At 42.4% G+C, this 17,114-nt stretch overlaps 1 pseudogene across 1 annotated transcript; it reads left to right on the top strand.

The window, feature by feature from the left end:
* The first annotated feature begins 243 nt into the window (after positions 1-243).
* LOC147434257 (uncharacterized) lies at positions 244-4,325 on the top strand (annotated as a pseudogene). Its single transcript, XR_015185207.1, has 9 exons — positions 244-1,330; positions 1,515-1,620; positions 1,712-2,503; positions 2,575-2,689; positions 2,775-3,135; positions 3,232-3,668; positions 3,767-3,897; positions 4,008-4,234; positions 4,317-4,325. The product of XR_015185207.1 is annotated as an uncharacterized LOC147434257 (transcript).
* Positions 4,326-17,114: the final 12,789 nt, after the last annotated feature.

The raw sequence follows: 17,114 nt of genomic DNA, 5'->3' as shown, positions 1-17,114 counted from the left end.
GTGCGAGATTTGTAAAGTGATAAATGTGCCAGCTGTAATGATTTCAACACGCCATAATGACTCTAACACACCACAACTACCCATAATTTAGTTAATGGCTGGAGCGAGATTCGTGGTGATAAATGTTTTTAACTTGCCATAATGACTCTAACGCAACACAACTACCCATAATTTAGTTAATGGCTGATGTTGTCCTTTCCAATGTGTCCGATTCATTCATTCATATGGCTTTTAACTAGATTTCATATAATCGAGAATTTTCATTCTTTCAAAGTGTTTATGCACTTCACAGGATCGAATTGTGAGGATGGTAAGTGTGAGGCAGATATTATGAGTATGGTAACTATGCCTAAGAGAAGGAAAATTGTGCAGGGTGCAGGGGATTCTGGAGCAACATACAAGAGAAGAGGTAGACCATCAAAGCAGGACAACTTCAATAGGTCAATTGCAAGAGCAGGTAATCAAGAGCATTCTCAAGTAAGTCAAAAGGATGCTGAAGATGTTGAGGAAACTGGTGGTGCTGAGGAGCTGGTTGATAGTATTGTTCATGACTTGGAGCAAGAAAATGTTGAGAAGGTAGTGGATCAAGTTGCTATTGAGAGAGAGGAGCAGGGAGCTGATACTCAGAGAACTCAGGAAGATGATCAGAGTGAGGAGGTGGTAGTTGAGAAACATGACCAGGTGACTAAGGGGCAACGTGATGATGAGGTGACTGAGGGGCAACATGATGATGAGGAGGGGCAACATGATGATGAGGTGACTGCGGGGCAAGATGATGAGGAGGAGGGGCAACATGATGATGAGGCGACTGAGGGGCAACATGATGATGAGGTGACTGAGGGGCAACAAGATGATGAGGTGACAGAAGGCCAGAATATATCCAATCTTGCAGGGGGGAGAAGAAACAAATTAGAGGTGTTTGGTAAGATCCTTGAGATCTCTACACCACAGGCATTCCTTGAAAGAATCAGAGTCACATTTTCTGGACCACCCCCTAGGATCCCATTATGCAGGTTACTGTCTAGTGAAGCCATTAGAAAAGTAAGCCCTTCCACTGAAAGATCACTCACAAGAAGTTTTATTAAGATGGGAGGATATCTTGAGAGCAAGGGAGCCTTTACTGTCTCCATTATTGATCTAGAGGGGGAGGAGACACCAATCACTCAAGAAAGGATAGATTCTTGGGATGACTGCTGGAAAACAATTAATGAAAGATTTGAGAGGTCCCTTGATTTAGAGACAGAGTGGGGACCCTACTTGAAAGGAAAGATGGTCCATGTCCTGGATGGCAACAATCGTCTGCATATATGGATGGAATGCATTAGACAAGGTATTCTTTAACTTAATCTTCTTTAAGAACTTTTGTTGTGTTGATTGCACTATTTTAATATAATTGTAATACAGGGATGGAATGGAATGCATTAGACAAGGTATTCTTTAACTTAATCTTCTTTAAGAACTTTTGTTGTGTTGATTGCACTATTTTAATATAATTGTACAATTATGCAATACAGGGTTTGAGAACGACCTGTCTAGACATTGCTCTGTGGTCTGCCACTTTTTGCAGTTTGCAAAGACTGATGTGGGGGAATTAATGTTTTCCTTGGCAAGATTGAACAAGTAAGATGATGTTGGGCATCTACTATTCTCCTTGAAAATTTTAATTGTTGTCTTGGAGTTATTGATATTCTTTTTTGTTTTAATGCTACAGGATGAACGATTATGCATATGTGCCAACCACATTTGGAGATAGGTTGTTCCAATTGAGAAGGCTAGGAGAGGCAGACAAGACTACTCTCTTGGATGGTTTATCTATTGAAGACAGAGCATGGGTGGAGAAATAAATGCAGGTTGTTTCATCTCGGGGGAAAAGGAGTTGGTTTACACTCCCTGTGCAAATAATGACATGGTTGCTCTTTAAGGATGAGATGGAACAGAAGATTGAAGAGTTGGCTAAGGGAATGGATGAAACTGGTAGGGCCAAGGTGATAAAGAAGATAGAGATTACCAATAGGGGAAAGACCTCCAAGTATGCAAGGATTACAGATCCTGCAAATGGAGAGAAGTTTTGGTGTGCTACTCTGTCCTTGCCTTGGCATGAACCGAGTGCGCATATTGCGACTGAAGAGAAACTCAACATGATTGGAAATGCTTGCATAACAGATGTGGATAAGGCACACATTGTGAAATTGTTAGATAGCTCACAAGTATCAATTCGATCCTTGGAGTGCCTTCCCAATGACAAAGCTAAAGTTAGGGACTGGCTCCACATGTATTGCTTTTGGTTGCAAGTCAATCAATATGGTCTAGGTCTATTACTAGACATTCAAAATGCTGATCGAGTAAGGCTGCCATTGGAACATCGATTCAGCAACTTTGTCATGCTTTGCCGAAGAAAGTACTTCAATAGAGCATTTTGCGTTGTGGAAGGTGGCATTAAGTCGACCAATGCCATGAATGAGCAACCCAGATTACACAATGCAACCCGTCGAGTTGTTTATAGGTTTGTTAATTTGTATGGTTCAATTTTTTAGTCCTCATTAAACTAGTACTCAGTAGTTGGTGTGTGTTTAGATGGCTACTCAAGGAGATTGCACAACACATGCTTGATGAGATGCCCCCCTTGGCAAGTGTATGGACATATGCAGATAACCCTACGTTCATGTATTCCGATGTGAAGCTTGGAAGGGTAAGCAATGCATTACATTGCATTTTTTATGTTAACTCTTAACGCATAGGGAGATTATGCTAAATAATAGTTGTTGATTGTGCAGTCCTTGTCCACCATAGAGAAAGCCAAGTGTCCATTGTGGCTAGACATGGTTAAGAACCATGTTCCGGATGAGGAGTTGGAATTATTTCAGCAACATAAAGCAGCCCTTCAACTTACAACTACTACGAATAGTGTCCTGGAAGAGGAGACGACGACAACTTCTCAAGTAGTAGCATCCACTGCATCAGCATCATTTCGTAAGACACTTCTTATAAATCTTGGTAGGGAAGTCGTACATAGGGCATTACAAGCAAACAAGGCTATAGAGGATGGCAAGATGCAAGGGCAACATCAAAGCGCAAGTAGCAGTGGAGGGCTAAGAGAAAATGATGACATAATCAATGAAACATTGGAACCTACAGGTAGTGTTGATGCCTTTGCTTTGTCTATCTAATATGATCCATGGAGTGTTGTGATTGTTGATACATTTTCTTAAATCTAAAAGCTTTGATTTGTAGGCACTATTTACGTTTTCAACATTTCTGTTGAAGAGCTTGTTCATATTATTGAATATCCCCAACAAGCAGAGCAAATGGGGCTTGAGGTGTTAGAGGCCTTCAATGTAGTTTGTAGCCAAGGCACTGTGAAGGGCACTCAGCTAGACTTGTGCATAGACCTCATATTTGCAGATTTTCCATCTAACGTGGCTGTCGAGGGATGCTTTTGCAATAAAGTTCCGTTTTGGAACAAGATAGTGGATAACCTGTATGACACCACATTTCAGCTTGCAGACTCATGCTTGAGTGATAGGGGGTTTTTTGTTTGTTTGTACACCATGGAGGAAGGGGTGAAAGTCGAGCAAGCTGGCAAGCAAAAAGGGTTTAAGATATATCATCGTCAGGTTGTGAGATGCACACCACCTATTGGAAAGAGGTTGGGACCCATTGTCACACAGGTACAAGTAATTGATTCTTGATTTAATGTGCAATAGAATTTAGTGTGGCATCCTATTCTTTAATGACATGTATGACATAAAGCTTTCTATTTGAATAGGTGAATTGCTTGATCTTGTGTGCTTTTGTTCGTTGTTCGACAACTTGTGTGTATCGTATACATCATGATCAGTTGCCAGAATTGAAACTTGGTGGTGACCTTCAATTTGGACAGGACCTTATCTTCGATATGTGAGTTGACTCTATCATTTACTTGTTTATATGCCTAATCCATCATTTATATATATATATGCCATTAAAGTAAGTAAAATGTGTATTCAATGTCAGAGTACCTGAAGCAGATTTAGTAAAGAGGAAAGGAAAGCCATGGAGGGGTGGTTGTCAAAGAGGTCAAAAGCTTGTGAAGTACATAATCGCACTTTTTAGCCGTCCACAGGATGTAGTTCTTGACATATTTGCTGGCACGGGTACACTTGGCTTGGCAGCTGGCTTCATGGATAGACATGTCATTATGTTTGAGAGGGATGAGCGCATATATGATCGCTTGTTGAAGCCATTTGGAGTCAAGGTATGTTAGGAGTAGGTTCGTTGAAAATTATAAGTTGATTGACAAGAGGGTATGTATTAAGCAATTGTGTATTTTTTTGCAGATGGATTGATTTTAAAGGGTCGCAATGTAGTTGAAGATTGGATCCAGCCAAGCTTCACATTTTCTTTTTGCTATTCTCTTAGATGATTGTGCTCAAACTTAGACTCACTGGCAGTGTTGTAGATTTCTTCAAAACTACCTTTCTTTTATGGTTGTATAAGAACGGTCGAATATGGTACTCGTGTGTTTGATGGTTGTATAAGAACAGTCGAATATGGTACTCGTGTGTTTGATGGGGCTGTTTTTTTGGGATAAAAACGTTAATTCTTTAGGCTGATTTGGGGCTAATCAGGGGCTGTTTTTTTGGGCTAAAATCGCTAATTTTGTAGGCTGATTTGGTGGCGGATTTGGGGCTGACCTGGGGCTGTTTTTTGGGGCTAAAAACGTTAATTCTTTAGGCTGATTTGGTGGCGGATTTGGGGCTGTTTTTTGGGCTAAAAACGCTAATTCTTTAGGCTGATTTGGTGGCTGATTTGGGGCTGATCTTGTCTGGGATGTCGTCTCATGGAGTGCATTGACTACGGATATGCCCAACATAAGCGAAAAAGGCGAGGAAGCTTAGGGCTGTTTTGAGCATATGCAATGCAAGGACGCCTCTCCAAATGCGATCACCTAATCTTGCATCTTCACGGCATATGCCATTACGCAAGACACTAATATGGGCAAAATAGTTCAGATGATATTGTTAGTCAAGGGCTATTGAAAAACGATGTCTTTCTTGGAATTGCCTTGGTCGACGTGTATGCCAAATGTGCTCTATCTCAGCAAGCACAAAAGGTGGTCGAGGAGTTGCTTGTCAAGGATGTCGTCTCATGGAGTGCACTGATTGCGGGATATGCCCAACACGAAAAAGGCCAAAAAGCTTTAGGGCTGTTTTTAGCATATGCAATGCGAGGACTTCTCATGGAATGCACTGATTGCGTGATATTCTCAACACAGGAAAGGCCAAGAATAGGAGCTAAAAACACTGATTTTTTGGGCTGATTTGATGGATCATTTAGAGGCTAAAAACGCTAAGTTTTAGGGCTGATTTGGTGGTTGATTAGGGACTGATCTTGTCTGGATGTCGTCTCATGGAGTGCATTGACTGCGGAATATGCCCAACACGAGAGGGAAAGGCAAGGAAGCTTAGGACTGTTTTCAGCATATGCAATGCAAGGACGTCTCTCCAAATGCGATCGTCTACGCTTGCATCTTCAAGACATGTGGCATTATGCAAGAGGCTAATATGGGTGAAAGAATTTCGATCATATTGTTAGGCAAACATTTCTGGAAAAAGATGTCGTGCTTGGCATTGCCTTGGTCAACATGTAAGCGAAACGTGCTCCACCTCAGCAAGCACCAAAGGTGGTCGAGGAGTTGCTTGTCAGGTATGTCATCTCATATAGTGCACTAATTGCGAGATATGCCCAACACGGGAAAGTCCAAAACAGGGAGCTAAAAATTGCTGTAATTTTGGGCTGATTTGATGGCGGATTTGGGGCTGATCTGGGGCTGTTTTTTTGGGCTAAAAACGCTAATTTTTTAGGTTGATTTGGTAGCTGATTTGGGGTTGATCTGGGGCTGTTTTCTTGGTCTAAAAACGCTAATTTTCTAGGCTGATTTGGTGGCGGATTTGGGGCTGATCTGAGGCTGTTTTTTTGGGCTAAAAACGCTAATTCTTTAGGCTGATTTGGTGGCTGATCTTGTCTGGGATGTCGTCTCATGGAGTGCATTGACTACAGATATGCCCAACATAAGCGAAAAAGGCGAGGAAGCTTAGGGCTGTTTTGAGCATATGCAATGCAAGGACGCCTCTCCAAATGCGATCACCTAATCTTGTATCTTCACGGCTGCTATGCCATTACGCAAGACACTAATATGGGCAAAATAGTTCAGATGATATTGTTAGTCAAGGGCTATTGAAAAATGATGTCTTTCTTGGAATTGCCTTGGTCGACGTGTATGCCAAATGTGCTCTACCTCAGCAAGCACAAAAGGTGGTCGAGGAGTTGCTTGTCAAGGATGTCGTCTCATGGAGTGCACTGATTGCGGGATATGCCCAACACGAAAAAGGCCAAAAAGCTTTAGGGCTGTTTTTAGCATATGCAATGCGAGGACTTCTCATGGAATGCACTGATTGCGTGATATTCTCAACACAAGAAAGGCCAAGAATAGGAGCTAAAAACACTGATTTTCTGGGCTGATTTGATGGATCATTTAGAGGCTAAAAACGCTAAGTTTTAGGGCTGATTTGGTGGTTGATTAGGGACTGATCTTGTCTGGATGTCGTCTCATGGAGTGCATTGACTGCGAGATATGCCCAACACGAGAGGGAAAGGCGAGGAAGCTTAGGACTGTTTTCAGCATATGCAATGCAAGGACGTCTCTCCAAATGCGATCGTCTACGCTTGCATCTACAAGACATGTGGCATTATGCAAGAGGCTAATATGGGTGAAAGAATTTCGATCACATTGTTAGGCAAACATTTCTGGAAAAAGATGTCGTGCTTGGCATTGCCTTGGTCAACATGTAAGCGAAACGTGCTCCACCTAAACAAGCACCAAAGGTGGTCGAGGAGTTGCTTGTCAGGTATGTCATCTCATGTAGTGCACTAATTGCGAGATATGCCCAACACGGGAAAGTCCAAAACTAGGAGCTAAAAATGCTGTAATTTTGGTCTGATTGGATGGCGGATTGGGGCTGATCTGGGGTTGTTTTTTTGGGCTAAAAACGCTAATTTTTCAGGTTGATTTGGTAGCTGATTTGGGGCTGATGTGGGGCTGTTTTCTTGGTCTAAAAACGCTAATTTTTTAGGCTGATTTGGTGGCGGATTTGGGGCTGTTTTTTTGGGCTAAAAACGCTAATTCTTTAGGCTGATTTGGGGCTGATCTTGTCTGGGATGTCATCTCATGGAGTGCATTGACTACGGATATGCCCAACACGAGAGGGGAAGGCGAGGAAGCTTAGGATTGTTTTCAGCATATGCAATGCAGGGACATCTCTCCAAATGCGATCGTCTACGCTTGCATCTTCAAGACATGTGGCATTATGCAAGAGGCTGATATGGGTGAAAGAATTTCGATCATATTGTTAGTCAAACATTTCTGGAAAAAGATGTCGTGCTTGGCATTGTCTTGGTCAACATGTAAGCGAAACGTGCTCCACCTCAGCAAGCACCAAAGGTGGTCGAGGAGTTGCTTGTCAGGTATGTCATCTCATGTAGTGCACTAATTGCGAGATATGCCCAACACGGGAAAGTCCAAAACTAGGAGCTAAAAATGCTGTAATTTTGGGCTGATTTGATGGCGGATTGGGGCTGTTTTTTTGGGCTAAAAACACTAATTTTTTAGGTTGATTTGGTAGCTGATTTGGGGTTGATGTCGGGCTGTTTTCTTGGTCTAAAAACGCTAATTTTTTAGGCTGATTTAGTGGCGGATTTGGGGCTGTTTTTTTGGGCTAAAAACGCTAATTCTTTAGGCTGATTTGGGGCTGATCTTGTCTGGGATGTCGTCTCATGGAGTGCATTGACTACGGATATGCCCAACACGAGAGGGGAAGGCGAGGAAGCTTAGGACTGTTTTCAGCATATGCAATGCAGGGACATCTCTCCAAATGCGATCGTCTACGCTTGCATCTTCAAGACATGTGGCATTATGCAAGAGGCTGATATGGGTGAAAGAATTTCGATCATATTGTTAGTCAAACATTTCTGGAAAAAGATGTCGTGCTTGGCATTGTCTTGGTCAACATGTAAGCGAAACGTGCTCCACCTCAGCAAGCACCAAAGGTGGTCGAGGAGTTGCTTGTCAGGTATGTCATCTCATGTAGTGCACTAATTGCGAGATATGCCCAACACGGGAAAGTCCAAAACTAGGAGCTAAAAATGCTGTAATTTTGGGCTGATTTGATGGCGGATTGGGGCTGATATGGGGCTGTTTTTTTGGGCTAAAAACACTAATTTTTTAGGTTGATTTGGTAGCTGATTTGGGGCTGATGTGGGGCTGTTTTCTTGGTCTAAAAACGCTAATTTTTTAGGCTGATTTGGTGGCGGATTTGGGGCTGTTTTTTTGGGCTAAAAACGCTAATTCTTTAGGCTGATTTGGGGCTGATCTTGTCTGGGATGTCGTCTCATGGAGTGCATTGACTACGGATATGCCCAACACGAGAGGGGAAGGCGAGGAAGCTTAGGACTGTTTTCAGCATATGCAATGCAGGGACATCTCTCCAAATGCGATCGTCTATGCTTGCATCTTCAAGACATGTGGCATTATGCAAGAGGCTGATATGGGTGAAAGAATTTCGATCATATTGTTAGTCAAACATTTCTGGAAAAAGATGTCGTGCTTGGCATTGTCTTGGTCAACATGTAAGCGAAACGTGCTCCACCTCAGCAAGCACCAAAGGTGGTCGAGGAGTTGCTTGTCAGGTATGTCATCTCATGTAGTGCACTAATTGCGAGATATGCCCAACACGGGAAAGTCCAAAACTAGGAGCTAAAAATGCTGTAATTTTGGGCTGATTTGATGGCGGATTGGGGCTGTTTTTTTGGGCTAAAAACACTAATTTTTTAGGTTGATTTGGTAGCTGATTTGGGGTTGATGTGGGGCTGTTTTCTTGGTCTAAAAACGCTCATTTTTTAGGCTGATTTGGTGGTGGATTTGGGGCTGATTTGGGGCTGTTTTTTTGGGCTAAAAACGCTAATTCTTTAGGCTAATTTGGGGCTGATCTTGTCTGGGATGTCGTCTCATGGAGTGCATTGACTACGGATATGCCCAACATAAGCGAAAAAGGCGAGGAAGCTTAGGGCTGTTTTGAGCATATGCAATGCAAGGACGCCTCTCCAAATGCGATCACCTAATCTTGCATCTTCACGGCCGCTATGCCATTACGCAAGACACTAATATGGGCAAAATAGTTCAGATGATATTGTTAGTCAAGGGCTATTGAAAAACGATGTCTTTCTTGGAATTGCCTTGGTCGACGTGTATGCCAAATGTGCTCTACCTCTGCAAGCACAAAAGGTGGTCGAGGAGTTGCTTGTCAAGTATGTCGTCTCATGGAGTGCACTGACTACAACATATGCCCAACACGGGAAAGGCCAAAAAGCTTAGGGTTGTTTTTACCATATGCACTGCGAGGACATCTCTCCAAATGCGCTCACCTCTGCTTGCATTTGAAGGGCATGTGGCATTATGCAAGAGGCTATTATGGGTGAAAGAATTCCAATGATATAGTTAGTCATGCATTATTGAAAAACGATGTCATGCTTGGCATTGCCTTGCTCAACTAATATGGGCGAAATAATTCAGATGATATTGTTAGTCAAGGGCTATTGACAAACGATTTAGTGCTTGGCATTGCCTTGGTTGACATGTATGCCAAATACGCTCTATGAAAATGTTATATAATGGACTTGGGAGTTGGTTGACTCTCTTACAGTGTTTTATGGCTCTCTAGCTTTTATAGACATGTAGAATGTCTTGCTCTATTTAACTCATGAGCAATATATAGGTTTCTCAACAAACTTGCCATCTCCCTCCAACTAGGATTTTTTGTGCATGCCGCTCGCTCCTATTGCACTTAGATTCTTGATGGTAATAGTTACTCGCTCTCATGGGCTCGCTCAACGGCCACCCCCAAAATAAATAAATAACTCCTCGAGCTTGGCAATAACTAGGGACAAAAAAAAGTAACAACTGACAAGTTTATATGTCCATCCGTAGACATAGATGAGTCATCAAAGTAGAAGGTTTCTAACTTATCTTTCAACACAAGTAAAAAAATAAACACAATCAGAACATTTGCCATATTTGTATTTGGGTTAGGGATGAGTGGAGTGAATATGGTGCTTACAAGAGAGAGAGCAAGAGAGAGAGAGAGAGAGAAGCTAATACTGATCATAGGACATAGAACAGAAATTTAGATATGCTTCTCTTTAATCTTAATCAATATCCTATGTCTTCTGTATTTGTCTTAATGCTTGTTTTGTGTATGGCAGAGAACATATATTCACAACACTGAACGTTTTGATTGCATAAGCGAGACTCCATCTTGACAACACTGTAAGGTCCGTGATTTGCATCCAATTTCCCATGTCTATGCGTTTGCTTGGCGCAACACATAAACGCTACGGGGCAGCACACGGCTTCCGTTTCTTATAATTTTTGGAGAGACCACAGTGCCAGCTCTCCACCATACTTTTGTATGGCACCTCTACATGACGTGCACTGTATACTTTGCAGATTGAGTCTGTGCCGTTTCATTGCAAGAAGATATGTTTAACTATTCACATTGCTTTTTTGTAGCTTGACTCAAACATTGTCCTCCGGCTTGCACAATTGGATGACATTCGTACACAATTATCAGGTCAGTAGTATAGATTAGCCTTTTTATTTTTTTCTGTATTTTTTGAGTTTGTCAAAGCTTCCTTAAGTTTAGTTTAGCCACATGTTTTCCTCACCAGTGCATGTTCAATCTCGATCATCATATCTATATCAAGTAAACACTCATTTCTTTCTCACAGTTAAGCAATTCAATTTATATATTGAAATACTCAATGCACTCTGTACATGTTTACTCTCTCTCTCTCTCTCTCATGTCTCTCTCATGTTCTACGAGAAATAAAGGAAAATTGACTACGCTTGATTGAGAATAAGATGGGTGTCTCAAAGATGGTACCATGGTTGAGAATAAGATAGGTGTCTCAAAGATGGAACCATGGTCTAGAGACTAAATGGTCCATATTACTAGGATAAATGGTACAATCTGCAAACAACTACCAAAGTAGGTTAAGGACTAGGTTAAGGTGCAACCCTTTTGCTCGATTCAATTACCCTCTTTAGTAGCCCTTTGTTGTATCGGGAGTGCTATGGGACACAACTTGCTTCTTCTCAATGCTCATCAAGTCCTAAGCTGAGCTATTATTGGTTGGTTCTACTCATTTTCTCGTGTTCCACAACAAAACCCAACGGGACAACAATCACAATAAACTAACCAAGTAACTAGCTGCGCTCCAAAATCAATCAAATAATGTACGGCAAAGGCCCACCAAGCAAGACTAGTTTTAGTAGCTACAATGTGTGTGTGTGTGCGCGCGCGTGCACCTCGCCTCACAAGAAGGGTCTCTGGTTTTTTCTATGGACAAGTTGTGTTCTCCCATGTGTCTAGGAGGATTGAATATTTTGGATTTGTGAAGTCATGTTCTGGCTTGGAAAGCTACACTATTGCCAGTCTACCCTGGACACTCATGGTATCTCATTTGTGCGCGCAAATTGTCACACCATGGTCATCGGTAGCCAACATATTGGAAAGTTAGTTTTGGGAAGCTTGAAGGACGCATTACTCCCTTTACTTCGTCTCTCATTATTGATTGGAAGGTTATCACCTCGTAGTTGGAATGGCATGGTCGTCAATCCTCTCTCGCCAACTCCCTTTGATTGGAGACCTTGCATTGGAGCAAGGCTTTCTCTTTGACATTGGTCCAGAAATCTCCTCACCAGGCGTATTTTCTCTCTCAAAAAGGAATATGCCATGTACACTTGGTGGTGGACAATGCCGGTCATGTTCTTTCATTCTCTAATGCAGCATCTCGGTTTCGATTGGGACTCCATTATTCTCCTCCTTTGCGGGAGATTTGAATGATGCTTGCTAATCTCTCACCTATTCCTCCTTTGAATGTGGACTCCCACTGCTCTGATTGGAATCTTGCTGATACCAACCTGGAATGCATTTCAGTTTGCAATGTTTTTGCCTTGCAATCTGATGAGTGGATTGTGCATCATGGTAATCAGATGTGGTCTCTCTTCAAGTCATCCTTATGGTGGAAACGAACATTGTCTTGCATTTGGCAAAGTCATCTCCTTGTGAAGGAGCGTATTTACTTGTTGGGAGCTCTACCTTTTGGCATCCTATTGCATGCATGGCATATTGTGCCTTCTCGTTGTGTCAAATGTCATGAAGCTGAGGAGGCTGTGCCACACTTATTGTGGGTTGTTGATACTTGAGATCCTTCATTCGAAATCGGCTTCATTTTCCTTCCGGCACTTTTCACATACGATTTTGGCTTTTTGGGATGCTTCAGTCCCCGCAGTATCAGTTTACAGTCTTTTTTGGTTAGATTAGATTTTGGCCTCTATGGACCATTTGGCACCATCGCAACCTCTTGATGTTTCAAGCCACTGATGTTGCCCATTTCCCTACTTCAAATTGTCGCTTGATCAAGCATTGCATTTTGCATATGATGTTGGGGACATTACTCTTGATGCCTATAGGATTTACTTCGACTATTTCTGGCCCTCGGAGCCTCATGGTGCTCCACTTTTTGCATCTCTTCTTTTTTGCTGGTCTTCCTTGCTTTAAGATTTCCCACTTGTAAATTATATCAACAAGATTTACAAAAAATGTGTATGTGTGTGTGTGTGGGGGGGGGGGGGGGGGGGGGGGGGGGGGTCCACCACCAAGCATCCACACCCCTTTCCTTCCCTTTTCCACTGCCTTGTTTGAACCCAATCTATATACCACGGGGTCTTGAATGAATGGGATCTATGGCTCTGAATTGTGCGCACGATCACCTCGGTGCTTGTGATTTGTCCAATGTGTTCGAGAGTTTACTTTTTCCTAGGGCAAGTTACTTTATGAGCAAGCGAAGATAAAGAAATTCACATGGGCATGTAGTTACGGCACCAAGTTTACAACAAGGAGGTCATGAGTTTGAAACTTAGGTTGTGAGTGGGGGTGGTCAAGGACCGTTCGCTCGCCTCCAAATCCACGTGATTTTCTACCCATGGTCGATCCCACCTTTTGGGGTTCATTTAAGAGACCATGTTATATAGTGTTTTGGATGGCTGTGGCCATTTGGTGAGTTCATTACACACTCCCAAAAACAAGGATGCATGACAGTTCGGTCCCACACAACAGCAGTCATTTAAATTGGTGGAGGGAGGGGGGGGGGGGGGTGTCTAAGTTTATTTGTTTCACTTCATTTTAATTTATTAGGACTTGTTTTGGGGTGTGTGTGTGTGTGTGTGTGTGTGTGTGTGTGTGTGTGTGTGTGTGAGAGAGAGAGAGAGAGAGAGAGAGAGAGAGAGAGAGAGAGAGAGAGAGAGAGAGAGAGAGAGAGAGGACGACAAAGAGAGGGGTTCACGAGAAGGGAAAGGAGGGGGAAAGAGGAGAGAATTCAAGGGTTTGGGAAGGAAACAAGAGGTCAAATGTCATAAAATTTAATATCTAACTTTCTCAAATGATTCTCTCATATTAAACTGGCCATTTAAAATGGGAAGATAAAGAGAGCAAGAGTCATAATATTAATATGTGCTAGTGGACTTATTTTAATAGGGGACCAAGAGGAGAGATAGTCTATCAAAGAGCAATGTGAACTCAATGAAGCTTTAAATGACCTTAGGGTAAGCTTCATTAAGCCTCCAAAGGGTAGTGCTAGAATCCATTGGGCCTAGGATTAATGGGGAATTCTATTGCCAATTCTAGGTGTTTTAGACCATTCAATATTAGCTCTAAGGTTGCTATGGACCTTCAAGTGGCCAAGTTGCACCCCCCACTTGCATGGGGCGAGCCTCTCTTGTAGGGAGATGAGAGAGAAGACACACACTTTAGAACTCACCCTTTCACTTAAGGTATAAAGGACACATGTCAAGCACCTAGCTATGTTACCCCCAAGCAAGCCTGATTCCCATTGGATGGACATCTTGAAGAACCAATGGGAATTAAGCATTACTTGAACAAGCTTAAATCTCATTGGATAGCCCACAAAGAGAAACAATAAGAATAGAGCCCATGAGCAAGCTTTGATCCTATTGGGTAGCCTACCAGGGGGACCAATGAGGGTTGAGCATTGCATGAGCTAGCTTGAATCTCATTGGATATCCTACCTTAAGAGCCAATGAGATTATATCTTTATTTAACTACAGAATTAAGCTCTCTTCTCAAAGAGGGAATGAAGTACACTTGTCACAATGCTAACCCTCTTGCTTGAAATGAAGAGAGGCATTCATTGACTAGCCCACAATAAGGTCCAATAGCCTTGAAGTATGCAAAGAGGGGGGGGGGGGGGGGGGGGGGGGAAGGAGTACGAGCGGAAGTGCAACGCAAGAGAGAGTGCGAGAAGAAGAGCACGAGGATATGGTGAACTCGCTCTACTGTAATGTGTAAAGCATAGTGAGTTCTTATTAGGTTTTTACAAAAGAATATGTGTACATACCTGGCGGCCCGCCCACTTACCTGGGCGACCACATTGGGCTTTATACCCCAACAACCTCCCACTTAAAGTCCAATGTGGTACTTTAAGTGTGAGAGAAGCTACTATACAAGCCAATATACAAGAGATGTAGAGAAGTGATGTACTACCCTACACCTAACTGCTTGCGAAAATGCGCAAAGCTCTCTGAGGGAAGTCCTTTTGTAAGTAGATCAACAGGATTTTCTGTGGTGTGAACTTTGACAAGCTGAAGTTGCTTATCCTTGAGCATTTCCCTGATGAAATGATACTTCACATCCACATGCTTTGTCTTTGAGTGATAAACTGGATTGCGAGCCAATTGTATAGCACTTTGACTATCACAATATAACACAGGCATCTCTTCTTTGATTCCCAAATCTGTTACTAGTCGATTAAGCCAAATTGATTCTTTGCATGCCTCTGATGCTGCAACATATTCAGTCTCTGTAGTAGACTGAGTAACACAATCTTGTAATCTAGAACGCCATGATACTGCTCCACCAGCCAATGTAAAGACATACCCTGAAGTAGACCTTTGGTTGTCTAAGTCACCTGCATAATCTGAGTATGAAAAACCCTTTACACTTAGCTCCTGACTCCCATAGCATATACGCATACTCTTTGTAGCTTTCAGGTATCTCAATATTCCTTTCACTGCCTCCTAATGTTTCTTGCCTGGGTTTGACATGTATCGACTTACTACTCCCACTGCAAATGCAATGTCTGGGCGAGTAGCAATCATTGCATACATCAAACGACCCACTGCAGACGCATATGGAATCTTATCCATTTCAGCCTGTTCTTCCTCAGACCTAGGACAATCTTGTTTGCTAAGTTTCACATATTGTGGCAATGGAACACTCAATGCCTTTCCCTTCTCCATATTGAAACCTTGTCAATATACTCTATTTGAGATAACCAAATCAACTTCTTTGATCTGTCTCTCTCAATGCGCATACCAAGTATATGACTTGCCTCACCCACGTCTTTCATGTCAAAAGATTTTGCCATCTTTGACTTCAAAGCTGAAATTTTGGAATTGCCAGCAATCAACATGTCATCCACATACAAAATAAGGATCAGCCAACTGCCATCCTTAGCCTTCTTTGTATATAGACAGTGATCGAACTCACTACATTTGTAGCCTTGAGAAAGCATAAACTTGTGGAATTTATGGTACCATGCCCTCGGTGATTGTTTTAAGCCATAAAGACTCTTCAACAACTGGCATACCAAATCTTCCTTGCCTTCCTCAACAAACCCTTCTGGCTGCTGCATGTAAATTTCCACATCTAAATCACCATGCAAGAACGCTGTCTTGACATCCATTTGGTGCAACACCAAATCTAATATGGCAACCAATGCAAGAAAGCATCTCAATGTAGTCATCTTGACCACCGGAGAGAAGACTTCATCAAAGTCAATGCCTTGTTCTTGCTTAAAGCCCTTGGCAACAAGCCTTGCTTTGTACTTTGGCTGACTATCATGAGCGGTGATCTTATACCTGTAAACCCATTTACAAGGTAGAGCCTTTTTGCCCTGTGGTAATTTAACTAGCTTCCATGTTTAGTTTTTATGCAGAGCTGTCATCTCTGACTGCATGGCCAATTGCCAATTCTCGGAGTCCTTCATTTGCACTGCTTCCTTGTAACATGAAGGCTCATTGCAATCGGTCAACATGACATAGTTCATAGATGGAACAAACCGATCAGGAGGTCGTGAGATCCGTCCCGATTTATGCAAAATAGGTGGCTGAGGCTCAGCCACAACCTGTGGTTCCACTCTATCCTGTCCTTGCTCCTCTTGAGCCCTGACATTTTGTCTTGCACGTGCAGGTCCATCTTCTTGGAAGACAAATCTTCTAATCTCCTCAACCCTCTCTGGTTTAGAATGATATTTAGCTTCATTAAAGTGGACATCACTGCTGCGGATAACCTTTCTGGATTCGAGATCCCAAAGTCTGTACCCCATCTCACCAGAATTACCATAGCCTAGAAAGATGCACTTTCTACTCTTTGGCTCAAATTTGTTCCTAAATTCCTTTGGAACATGAGTATATGCCTCACAGACAAAGACTTTGAGATGCTTGTATGAGGGCATTTTGCCTGACCATACCATCTCTGCCATTGAATCCTTCTGCAAAACCTTGCTAGGAGATCTATTTATAAGATGAACAGATGTTGATACAGCTTCAGCCCAAAACCCATTTGGCAGTTGTGCATTAGACAACATACTTCTGACCTTCTCTTGTATGGTCCTATTCATCCTCTCAGCAACACCATTTTGAGGAGGATTGTAAGGAGCAGTAAGTTCACGTTTTATGCCTTTTGACTCACAAAAGTCCTGAAAGGCCTTTGAAACATACTCTCCACCATTGTCAGTGCGTAAGCATTTAAGCTTCTTGCCACTCTGATTCTCCACAAGTGTCACAAACGTTTTGAAAACACTAAACGCTTCATCCTTGTGCTTGAGAAAGTAAACCCATACTTTCCTCGAGTAATCATCTATAAATGTCATAAAGTAAGAAGCTCCCCGTAGAGATAGGTTAGGCATAGGTCCACACAAATCACTATGAACAAGTGCCA

Source organism: Adiantum capillus-veneris, chromosome 19 (genome assembly GCF_014529385.1).
Source record: "Adiantum capillus-veneris isolate H3 chromosome 19, ASM1452938v2, whole genome shotgun sequence".
Taxonomy (NCBI): domain Eukaryota; kingdom Viridiplantae; phylum Streptophyta; class Polypodiopsida; order Polypodiales; family Pteridaceae; genus Adiantum; species Adiantum capillus-veneris.
This window is presented reverse-complemented; position numbering and strand designations above follow the sequence as displayed.